Genomic DNA, 11,630 nt, shown 5'->3' with positions numbered 1-11,630 from the left:
AGGTACAGCAGGCAGTGACGAAAGTGAATGCCATGTTGGCCTTTATAACAAGAGGAGTTGAGTATAGGAGCAAAGAGGCCCTTCTGCAGTTGTACAGGGCCCTAGTGAGACCACACCTAGAGTATTGTGTGCAGTTTTGGCCTGTTGGCCTTCATAACAAGAGGAGTCGAGTATAGGAGCAAAGAGGTCCTTCTGCAGTTGTACAGGGCCCTGGTGAGACCACACCTGGAGTATTGTGTGCAGTTTTGGCCTGTTGGCCTTCATAACAAGAGGAGTTGAGTACAGGAGCAAAGAGGTCCTTCTGCAGTTGTACAGGGCCCTAGTGAGACCACACCTGGAGTATTGTGTGCAGTTTTGGTCCCCTAATTTGAGGAAGGACATTCTTGCTATTGAGGGAGCCCAGCGTAGGTTCACCAGGTTAATTCCCGGGATGGCGGGACTGTCATATGCTGAGAGAATGTGGAACGGCTGTGGGCTTGTACACTCTGGAGTTTAGAAGGATGAGAGGGTATCTCATTGAAACATATAAGATGGTTAAGGGTTTGGACACGCTAGAGGCAGGAAACATGTTCCCGATGTTGGGGGAGTCCAGAACCAGGGGCCACACACACACAGTTTAAGAATAAGGGGTCGGCCATTTAGAACGGAGACGAGGAAACACTTTTTCTCACAGAGAGTTGTGAGTCTGTGGAATTCTCTGCCTCAGAGGGTGGTGGAGGCCGGTTCTCTGGATGCTTTGAAGAGAAGAGCTAGATAGGGCTCTTAAAGATAGCGGATATGGGGAGAAGGCAGGAACGGGGTACTGATTGGGGATGATCAGCCGTGATCACATTGAATGGCGGTGCTATAACTATTAGAAGACCAAGAAAGTTGAGAGTGCCCTCAATGTCTATAGGTGAATCGTAGAAAGCATCATGTCAGGGTGCTTCCCAGCTTGGTTTGGGAACAGCTCTGCCCAAGACCACAAGGAATGACAAAGAGTTGTAGATGGTGCTTTACATAGACCAGACTCCCCATCATCGACTCCATCTACACTTCACGCTGCCTCGGAAGATCAGCCAACATAATCAAAGACAGACAGACACAAGGTGCTGCAGAGATGCAGCAGGTGACACAGCAACTGTGGAGAACATGGTCCGGCGAATATTCAGGTCAGAATCCTTCCTTTGCCTTTTCTTAGTGTGAATGGGTGATCGATGATAGAATAGTTTCTTTATTGTCATTGTAACATGAACCATGTACAACGAAATTTAAAAATGTCAGCCAGTCAGTGCACCATTCAAACATTTCTAAAAGCTGATCGGCGTAGACTCGGTGGGCAAAGGACCTGTTTCCTTGCTGTGTCTGAAGAAGTGTCTTAAGGATAAGGGGGAAATCCTTTAAAACCGAGATGAGAAGAACTTTTTTCACACAGAGAGTGGTGAATCTGTGGAACTCTCTGCCACAGAGGGTAGTTGAGGCCACACAGTTCATTGGCTATATTTAAGAGGGAGTTAGATGTGGCCCTTGTGGCTAAGGGGATCAGGGGGTATGGAGAGAAGGCAGGTACGGGATACTGAGTTGGATGATCAGCCATGATCATATTGAATGGCGGTGCAGGCTCGAAGGGCCGAATGGCCTACTCCTGCACCTAATTTCTATGTTTCTATGTTTCTAAGTGTCTCGACCGAAAGCATCCATCGATGCTGCCTGTCCCGCTGAGTTACTCCAGCATTTTGTGTCTGCCTTCGGTGTAAACCAACTTCTGCAGTTCCTTCCGAAACTAAAAGATGACCCAAAATGTCACCTACCTCCAGAGATGCTGCCTGATACCGTCCTTTAATTCTGCAGCTGTGCCCTCTAGTCCTAGACTCTCCCATTAGAAACATAGACAATAGGTGCAGGAGTAGGCCATTCGGCCCTTCCAGCCTGCACCATTCGCCATTCAATATGATCATGGCTGATCATCCAACTCAGTATCCTGTACCTGCCTTCTCTCCATACACCCTGATCCCTTTAGCCACAAGGGACACATCTAACTCCCTCTTAAATATAGCCAATGAACTGTGTGGCCTCAACTACCTTCTGTGGCAGAGAGTTCCACAGATTCACCACTCTCTGTGTGAAAAAAGTTCTTCTCATCTCGGTTTTAAAGGATTTCCCTCTTATCCTTAAACTGTGTGACCCCTTGTCCTGGACTTCCCCAACATCGGGATCAATCTTCCTGCATCTAGCCTGTCCAATCCCTTAAGAATTTTGTACGTTTCTATAAGATCCCCTCTCAATCTCCTAAATTCTAGAGAGTATAAACCGTCTATCCAGTCTTTCTTCATAAGACAGTCCTGACAGCCCAGGAATCAGGCTGGTGAACCTTCTCTGCACTCCCTCTATGGCTATAATGTCCTTCCTCAGATTTGGAGACCAAAACTGTACGCAATACTCCAGGTGTGGTCTCACCAAGACCCTGTACAACTGCAGTAGAACCTCCCTGCTCCTAGACTCAAATCATTTTGCAATGTGTTGCAATGTGTCATATGTTAACCCACTCATTCCTGGGATGGTTCTTGTAAACCCCCTCTGGGCCCTCTCTAGAGCCTGCACATCCTTCCTCAGATACGGGGTCCAGAATTGCTCACATTACTCCAAATGCAGCCTAACCAGCGCCTTAAAGAGCCTCGACATCTCATCTGGACCGAGGTACTGCCTCATAGCTCCAGCCACCTCTTTCCATCCTGATGTTCTGTGCTGCCCGTGTGAAGTTTGAACGTTCTCTTTGTGACCTTTGGAGCGGGGCGAGTGTGGCAGAGGTGACAGTAAGTAACAGGCGCAACCACCAACAAGGAAGTGAAACTTGGCCCTGACATCTCTTCACAGAGCATGAGTCTCCGGGCAGCACGGTGGCACAGCAGTAGAGTTGCTGCCTCACAGCGTCAGAGACCCGGGTTCATCCTGACTACGGGTGCTGTCTGTACGGAGTTATCCTGGGAGGGGGTTACAGAGGCGGAGAGAGTTGTAGAAGCCAGGGGGGAGGTGCCAGTTGTATAGGGCTCTGGTGAGACCACATCCTGAGTATTGTGTACAGTTGTGGCCCGTTGGCCTTCATAACAAGACGATTTCAGTATAGGAGTAAAGAGGTTCTTCTGCAGTTGTACAGGGCTCTGGTGAGACCACACCTGGAGTATTGTGTACAGTTTTGGCCTGTTGGCCTTCATAACAAGAGGATTTCAGTATAGGAGTAAAGAGGTCCTTCTGCAGTTGTACAGGGCTCTGGTGAGACCACACCTGGGAGTATTGTGTGCAGTTTTGGCCTGTTGGCCTTCATAACAAGAGGATTTCAGTATAGGAGTAAAGAGGTCCTTCTGCAGTTGTACAGGGCTCTGGTGAGACCACACCTGGAGTATTGTGTACAGTTTTGGTCTCCTAATTTGAGGAAGGACATCCTTGTGATTGAGGCAGTGCAGCGTAGGTTCACCAGATTGATCCCTGGGATGGCGGGACTGTCATATGAGGAAAGATTGAAAAGACTAGGCTTGTATTCACTGGAGTTTAGAAGGATGAGGGGATATTTTATAGAAACATATAAAATTATAAAAGGACTGGACAAGCTAGATGCAGGAAAAATGTTCTCAATGTTGGGCGAGTCCAGAACCAGGGGCCACACACACAGTCTTAGAATAAAGGGGAGGCCATTTAAGACTGAGGTGAGTAAAAACTTTTCCACCCACAGAGTTGTGTGAATCTGTGGAATTCCCTGCCACAGAGGGCAGTGGAGGCCAAGTCACTGGATGGATTTAAGAGAGAGTTAGATAGAGCTCTAGGGGCTAGTGGAGTCGAGGGATATGGTGAGAAGGCAGGAACGGGTTATTGATAGGGGACGATCAGCCATGATCACAATGAATGGCGGTGCTGGCTCGAAGGGCCGAATGGCCTCCTCCTGCACCTATTGTCTATGTTTCAAGGTGTAAATAGAGAGGTGGCATTGAGGAAACAGATGGGGAGATATGATTGCAACTTTTAAGAACATTTAGGTACATGGATAGGATAGGTTGGGAGGGATATGGGCCAAACAAGGCAGGAGGGACTAGTGTAGATGGGCATGTTGGGCGGTGTGGGCAAGTTGGGCTGAAGGAAGGGCCTGTTTCCACACTGTATCACTATGTGACTAGTGTAGATGGGGCATGTTGGGCGGTGTGGGCAAGTTGGGCTGTAGACCCTGTTTCCACACTGTATCACTCTGTGACTAGTGTAGATGGGGCATGTTGGGCTAGTGTGGGCAAGTTGGGCTGAAGGAAGGGCCTGTTTCCACACTGTATCACTGTCTGACTAGTGTAGATGGGGCATGTTGGGCGGTGTGGGCAAGTTGGGCTGAAGGAAGGGCCTGTTTCCACACTGTATCACTCTGTGACTAGTGTAGATGGGGCATGTTGGGCGGTGTGGGCAAGTTGGGCTGAAGGGCCTGTTTCCACACTGTATCACCCTGTGACTAGTGTAGATGGGGCATGTTGGGCGGTGTGGGCAAGTTGGGCTGAAGGAAGGGCCTGTTTCCACACTGTATCACCCTGTGACTAGTGTAGATGGGGCATGTTGGGCGGTGTGGGCATGTTGGGCTGAAGGAAGGGCCTGTTTCCACACTGTATCACTCTGTGACTAGTGTAGATGGGGCATGTTGGGCCGTGTGGGCAAGTTGGGCTGAAGGAAGGGCCTGTTTCCACACTGTATCACTCTGTGACTAGTGTAGATGGGGCATGTTGGGCGGTGTGGGCAAGTTGGGCTGAAGGGCCTGTTTCCACGCTGTATCACTCTGTGACTAGTGTAGCTGGGGCATGTTGGGCGGTGTGGGCAAGTTGGGCTGTAGGGCCTGTTTCCACACTGTATCACTCTGTGACTAGTGTAGATGGGGCATGTTGGGCGGTGTGGGCATGTTGGGCTGAAGGAAGGGCCTGTTTCCACACTGTATCACTCTGTGACTAGTGTAGACGGGGCAAGTTGGGCTGAAGGAAGGGCCTGTTTCCACACTGTATCACTCTGTGACTAGTGTAGATGGGGCATGTTGGCCGGTGTGGGCATGTTGGGCTGAAGGGCCTGTTTCCACACTGTATCTCTCTGTGACTAGTGTAGATGGGGCATGGGCAAGTTGGGCTGAAGGGCCTGTTTCCACACTGTATCACTCTGTGACTAGTGTAGATGGGGCATGTTGGGTGGTGTGGGCAAGTTGGGCTGTAGACCCTGTTTCCACACTGTATCACCCTGTGACTAGTGTAGATGGGGCATGTTGGGCTGAAGGATGAAGGGCCTGTTTCCACACTGTATCACTCTGTGACTAGTGTAGATGGGGCATGTTGGGCTAGTGTGGGCTAGTGTGGGCTGTAGACCCTGTTTCCACACTGTATCACTCTGTGACTAGTGTAGATGGGGCATGTTGGGCGGTGTGGCAAGTTGGGCTGAAGGGGAGGGGGGGGTGGCTGGGGAGAGATAGGCATCAGTGGCAGCGGATGTTGTTCTGACTGAAACAGCGCGACACTCGCAGCTTTTATCTCCTGCTTGCTCCTCACTTCAACCCTTCACCCACTCCGCCCCCCTCCCCCCACCACTCAGTTAAAATGCCAGCCACTTCCACAAACGGTTCCAGCGGCTGAAATACTGCAGCAGCTCACTGCAGTTCTGACCCCAGGATAGATGGGGCCCGCGCCACAAACCCGCAGCTGGTCTCATCTCCGCCACCCTTCCCTCACCACAGAACGGAACATGCCTTTCAAAATTTAAGAAACTTAGAAACAGAGAAAATAGGTGCAGGAGTAGAGGCCATTCAGCCCTTCGAGCCTGCACCATTCGCCATTCAATGTGATCATGGCTGATCATCCAACTCAGTATCCCATCCCTGCCTTCTCTCCATACCCCCTGATCCCTTTAGCCACAAGGGCCACATCTAACTCCCTCTTAAATATAGCCAATGAACTGTGTGGCCTCAACTACCTTCTGTGGCAGAGAATTCCACAGATTCACCACTCTCTGTGTGTGAAAAAAAAATGTTTTCCTCATCTCGGTCCTAAAGGATTTCCCTCTTATCCTTAAACTGTGTGACCCCTTGTCCTGGACTTCCCCAACATCAGGAAGAAGGGTTTCGGCCCGAAACGTTGCCTATTTCCTTCGCTCTATAGATGCTGCTGCACCCGCTGAGTTTCTCCAGCTTTTTTGTGTACCTTCGATTCTCCAGCATCTGCAGTTCCTTCTTAAACATCAGGAATAACCTTCCTGCATCTAGCCTGTCCAACCCCTTAAGAATTTTGTAAGTTTCAATGAGATCTCCTCTCATCCTTCTAAACTCCACAGAGTGTACAAGCCCAGCCGCTCCACATTCTCTCAGCATATGACAGTCCCGCCATCCCGGGAATTAACCTGGTGGGCTCCCTCAATAGCAAGAATGTCCTTCCTCAAATTAAGATGCAACTTGACTTTGTGCCTGCTACACTGAGTGCCCTGATTGTCAAAGGCAAGCAAACCACACGCCTTCTGTTCTACCCTGTGTTGCTACTTTCACAGATATGTTCTTGCACTCTGTGATCTGCCAACAACCCACCGAACAATTGTAGTCGTGGTCTGTGGCTCTTTCTCTCCGCCCAGCTGTCCCTTTCTCTCTTCCTGCAGACTGCACCCTCGTATCGGCAGATCTTTTCTGCAGAAACAGCCCTTGCTTCAACAAAGCAGCTTCCGACTGCTCACCAACACCAACACCAACCCAGGACACGCAGCTCTTGGGATCACTCTGGGGGAAAAACTAGTGTCTCAAGGTGAACCAGGGTTTGTCGGCACTGAGTTTACTAATCAAGCATCTATCTATCTCTGCCTTAATACGTACCGCTTCATTGTGAGGAAAGACATTCCTAATCTGAGGAAAGACATTCTTGCCATAGAGGATTTGAGTAGAGGAGCAGGGAGGTTCTACTGCAGTTGTACAGGGTCTTGGTGAGACCACACCTGGAATATTGCGTACAGTTTTGGTCTCCTAATCTGAGGAAAGACATTCTTGCCATAGAGGATTTGAGTAGAGGAGCAGGGAGGTTCTACTGCAGTTGTACAGGGTCTTGGTGAGACCACACCTGGAGTATTGCGTACAGTTTTGGTCTCCTAATCTGAGGAAAGACATTCTTGCCATAGAGGATTTGAGTATAGGAGCAGGGAGGTTCTACTGCAGTTGTACAGGGTCTTGGTGAGACCACACCTGGAGTATTGCGTACAGTTTTGGTCCCCTAATCTGAGGAAGGACATTCTTGCCATAGAGGATTTGAGTATAGGAGCAGGGAGGTTCTACTGCAGTTGTACAGGGTCTTGGTGAGACCACACCTGGAGTATTGCGTACAGTTTTGGTCCCCTAATCTGAGGAAAGACATTCTTGCCATAGAGGGAGTACAGAGAAGGTTCACCAGACTGATTCCTGGGATGTCAGGACTTTCATAAGAAGAAAGACTGGATAGACTCGGCTTGTACTCGCTAGAATTTAGAAGATTGAGGGGGGATCTTATAGAAACGTACAAAATTCTTAAGGGGTTGGACAGGCTGGATGCAGGAAGATTGTTCCCGATGTTGGGGAAGTCCAGAACAAGGGGTCACACAGTTTAAGGATAAGAGGGAAATCTTTTAGGACCGAGATGAGAAAAAAAACATTTTTTACACAGAGAGTGGTGAATCTGTGGAATTCTCTGCCACAGAAGGTAGTTGAGGCCACAGTTCATTGGCTATATTTATTGGCTGCAGTTCATAGAAACATAGACAATAGGTGCAGGAGTAGAGGCCATTCGGCCCTTCGAGCCTGCATCGCCATTCAATATGATCATGGCTGATCATCCAACTCAGTATCCTGTACCTGCCTTCTCTCCATACCCCCTGAACAGTGTGGCCTCAACTACCTTCTGCGGCAGAGAATTCCACAGATTCACCACTCTCTGTGTGTGAAAAAAAATGTTTTTCTCATCCCAGTCCTAAAAGATTTCCCTCTTATCCTTAAACTGTGATCCCTAGTTCTGGACTTCCCCAACATCGGGAACAATCTTCCTGCATCTAGCCTGTCCAACCCCTTAAGAATTTTGTACGTTTCTATAAGATCCCCCCTCAATCTTCCTGAATGCCAAGTCAGTGGATATATTTAAGGCAGAGATAGAGAGGTTCTTGGTCAAGACGGAACTGCATTGGTGAATCTGTGGAATTCTCTGCCACAGAAGGTAGTTGAGGCCACACAGTGCATTGGCTATATTTAAGAGGGAGTTAGATGTGGCCCTTGTGGCTAAAGGGATCGGGGGTATGGAGAGAAGGCAGGGATGGGATACTGAGTTGGATGATCAGCCATGATCATATTGAATGGCGAATGGTGCAGGCTGGAAGGACCGAATGGCCTCTACTCCTGCACCTATTGTCTATGTTTCTATGCAGATGCTGGAAAATCGAAGGTTGATAGGTTCTTGATTATAACCATATAACCATATAACAATTACAGCACGGAAACAGGCCATCTCGGCCCTACAAGTCCATGCCGAACAAATTTTTTTCCCCTTAGTCCCACCTGCCTGCACTCATACCATAACCCTCCATTAGTGCGGGTGTCAGGGGCTATGGGGAGAAGGCAGGAGAATGGGGTTAGGAGGGAGAGATAGATCAGCCGTGATTGAATGGTGGAGTAGACTGGATGGGCTGAATGGCCTAATCCTGCTCCTATCACATGACCTCATGACCTCTACAGCTTTGTAGGTGTTTGGTTAGCCCACGTGTGCAGTATTGCGTGCGTTTCCGGTCTACTGGTTACAGGAAGGATGTGGAGGATTTGGAACGGTTTGCAGACGAGGTTTACCCAATTGTTGGCTGGGTTAGAGGGTTATAGCCATAAGAAGAGGCACTGTCCACACCGAGCAGTGATCCCCGTACACCAGTACCGTTCTACATACTAGGGGCAATTTGCAATCTGACCTACAAACCTATACGCCTGGAGTAGGGGAGGGAACCACAGCATCATGCGGTCACGGGAAGAACATGCATACTCCGTACAGACAGCACGCAGGGTCATAGAAACATAGACAATAGGTGCAGGAGTAGAGGCCAATCGGCCCTTCCAGCCTGCACCATTCGCCATTCAATATGATCATGGCTGATCATCCAACTCAGTATCCCGTCCCTGCCTTCTCTCCATACCCCCTGATCCCTTTAGCCACAAGGGCCACATCTAGACTAGAATAGTTTCTTTATTGTCATTGTAACATGAACCATGTACTAACTCCCTCTTAAATATAGCCAATGAACTGTGTGGCCTCAACTACCTTCTGTGGCAGAGAATTCCACAGATTCACCACTCTCTGTGTGAATAAAGTTCTTCTCATCTCGGTTTTAAAGGATTTCCCCCTTATCCTTGAGCTGTGACCCCTTGTCCTGGATCCTTAAGCTGTGACCCCTTGTCCTGGATCCTTAAGCTGTGACCCCTTGTCCTGATCATCCAACTCAGTATCCTGTACCTGCCTTCTCTCCATACCCCCTGATCTCTTTTGCCACAAGGGCCACATCTAACTCCCTCTTAAATATAGCCGATGAACTGTGTGGCCTCAACTACCTTCTGTGGCAGAGAATTCCACAGATTCACCACTCTCTGTGTGTGAAAAATGTTTTCCTCATCTCGGTCCTAAAAGACTTCCCCCTTATCCTTACCCCTTGTTCTGGACTTCCCCAACATCGGGAACAATCTTCCTGCATCTAGCATCAGGATCAAACCCAGGTGGATCTGGAGACCTCAGCCTCCCGCGCTCCAAGGAATAGAGACCCAGCCTGCTCAAGCATTGAAAATAGGTGCAGGAGTAGAGGCCATTCAGCCCTTTGAGCCAGCACAATTCGCCATTCAATATGATCATGGCTGATCATCCACAATCAGTACCCTGTTCCTGTTTTCTCCCCATATCCCTTGACTCCATTAGCCCTAAGGGCTACATCTAACTCTCTCTTGAAAATTGGCCTCCACTGCCTTCTGCGGTAGAGACTTACAGATGGATGGCACAGTAACGCCTTACAGCACTTGCAGCGCCAGAGACCCGGGTTTCATCCCGACTACGGATCTGTACAGAGTTTGTACCTTCACCCAGTGACCTGCGTGAGTTTTCTCCGAGATCTTCGGTTTCCTCCCACACTCCATTTAGAAGGATGAGGGGGCATCTTATAGAAACATCTAAAATTATAAAAGGACTGGACAAGCTGAATGCAGGAAACATGTTCCCAATGTTGGGCGAGTCCAGAACCAGGGGCCACACACAGTCTTAGAATAAGGGGGAGGCCATTTAAGACTGAGGTGAGAAAAGACCTTTTCACCCAGAGAGTTGTGTGAATTTGTGGAATTCCCTGCCACAGAGGGCAGTGGAGGCCAAGTCACTGGATGGATTTAAGAGAGAGTTAGATAGAGCTCTAGGGGCTAGTGGAGTCGAGGGATATGGGGAGAAGGCAGGCACGGGTTATTGATTGGGGACGATCAGCCATGATCACAATGAATGGCGGTGCTGGCTCGAAGGGCTGAATGGCCTCCTCCTGCACCTATTGTCTATGTTTCTACTCCAAAGACGTGCCGGTATGTAGGTTTAATTGGCTCGGTGTAAATGTAAAAATTGTCCCTAGTGTGTGTGTAGGATAGTGTTAGTGTGCGGGGATCGCTGGCCAGCACGGACTCGGTGGGCCGAAGGGCCCGTTTCCTCGCTGTATCTCTAAACTAAACGAAAGATACAACAGATATCCACAACCTCTCACTAGAGCCCAGGGCCACGAGTCCTGATAACATCCTGGTAAATCATCCCTGCACTCTTTCCAGTTTAACACCAACTTTCAACATTACCTGCCCTTCCTTGTTTCCCAAGAGAGGGTTGAGGTTTGCACGTTCCCTCGGGGCAAGTAAAATGAGAAATGTTCCAATACACACTGTCAAAACAGCAGATGCTAATGTAACCTGGTCAAATGCGATGTTACCCACATTGGAAAGAGTGCAGAACAGATTGTTAGAAACATAGAAATTAGGTGCAGGAGTAGAGGCCATTCGACCCTTCGAGCCTGCACCATTCGCCATTCAATATGATCATGGCTGATCATCCAACTCAGTATCCCGTACCTGCCTTCTCTCCATACCCCCTGATCCCCTTAGCCACAAGGGCCACATCTAACTCCCTCTTAAATACAGCCAATGAACTGGCCTCAACTACCCTCTATGGCAGATAGTTCCAGAGATTCACCACTCTCTGTGTGAAAAAAGTTCTTCTCATCGAAGAACATTTAAAGGATTTCCCCCTTATCCTTAAGCTGTGACCCCTTGTCCTGGACTTCCCCAACATCGGGAACAATCTTCCTGCATCTAGCCTGTCCAACCCCTTAAGAATTTTGTAAGTTTCTATAAGATCCCCTCTCAATCTCCTAAATTCTAGAGAGTATAAACCAAGTCTATCCAGTCTTTTCTTCATAAGACAGTCCTGACATCCCAGGAATCAGTCTGGTGAACCGTCTCTGTACTCCCTCTATGGCAATAATGGCCTTCCTCAGATTAGGAGACCAAAACTGTACGCAATACTCCAGGTGTGGTCTCACCAAGACCCTGTACAACTGCAGTAGAACCTCCCTGCTCCTAGACTCAAATCCTTTTGCAATGA

This window comes from Leucoraja erinacea, unplaced genomic scaffold, assembly GCF_028641065.1.
Source record: "Leucoraja erinacea ecotype New England unplaced genomic scaffold, Leri_hhj_1 Leri_530S, whole genome shotgun sequence".
In the NCBI taxonomy this organism is placed as follows: domain Eukaryota; kingdom Metazoa; phylum Chordata; class Chondrichthyes; order Rajiformes; family Rajidae; genus Leucoraja; species Leucoraja erinaceus.
This window is presented reverse-complemented; position numbering follows the sequence as displayed.